Genomic DNA, 1132 nt, shown 5'->3' with positions numbered 1-1132 from the left:
ACCTACATTTCAAGTGCTTTTGGGTGACAGCGAGAGAACCGCTAGTGTTAGAAGCACAATTCGACCTCAGGAACGTTCCTGAGGTCCTCCCGATCTGTGCAAGCCTAACCTTGACCGTGTGGCATTAACCCTTAACAGTGAAAAGAAGGTGTTTACATCAAACAGTTTGCAATGACTTATCTCCCCATAGGAATACATTGCCTATTCCCCTAAATTCAACCTGAAGCCTATGTGGGTTATGAATACCTTATGAACCTGACAATCCATCAGGCCACTGTGAGGTCTACCTGTGTCGATTCTAAGCTTCCTGGAGCCATCTAGGGCCATCTAAAGAACAAGGCCTCCTTCGAACCCTTATCACCAAGCGTAACCCGGCCCACGAAGGTCTGGGCCCAACAGAGATATCCGATGAAGACCTTCAACATGTAAATGCATGCATTACTTCTTACCCATAATTGCGGCAATTCAGGGCAAGTTATTAGGTGTAAACTAAGCTTAGTTACAAATGTATCCAAGTGTTATTTCTCTTTCTCTCTCTCTTTAAATCTTCATCTTGTGTAACCAGTGTCATATTGCATTAGTCCGCTAGCGACTTGACATCAAAGACCTGTTACCGAAACCAGAAGAGAGCCGTGAGTTGAAGTGATTTAGTTATAAAAGATTCCCGTGGAAGTAATTTAACTTTCTGTTTATGTCCTGAAAGAAGAGGACATCTAAAGTTGTGGACTTTTCAGTTGTTTGACATAAGAATAGACTCTGTTAATAATGAACATTTAGGCCTAATTAGCCATTCAAAGGAGAATAATATTACCGCAGACCACTTCTATTATTTTAGTCCCTTTCTGCCCTCATACAGACTCCATGAACACAGTAATGGGTGTCATTCTTTATTTTTATTTGTCTGTTTGTTATTGGGATGATATAAATGCTGTAAGAATGCTAAATTCTTTGCTATGGTTTCATTGGTTGTATTCAAGCTATAGTGAGGGGCTACATATAGTGAGTTATTTGTAACTTTTCACCATATACTATTAGGAAAGGTGCCACTACTACTAAGAACTGTGGTGAGGTTAAATGTGTTGGCCAACAGAGACACATCTCTGTTTGTTGCTCAACCTCCCAAGGCTGATCA

The sequence above is a fragment of the Salmo trutta genome, chromosome 4 (assembly GCF_901001165.1).
Source record: "Salmo trutta chromosome 4, fSalTru1.1, whole genome shotgun sequence".
In the NCBI taxonomy this organism is placed as follows: Eukaryota; Metazoa; Chordata; class Actinopteri; order Salmoniformes; family Salmonidae; genus Salmo; species Salmo trutta.
The sequence above is the reverse complement of the archived record's forward strand: the minus strand, read 5'-3'. Positions refer to the sequence as shown.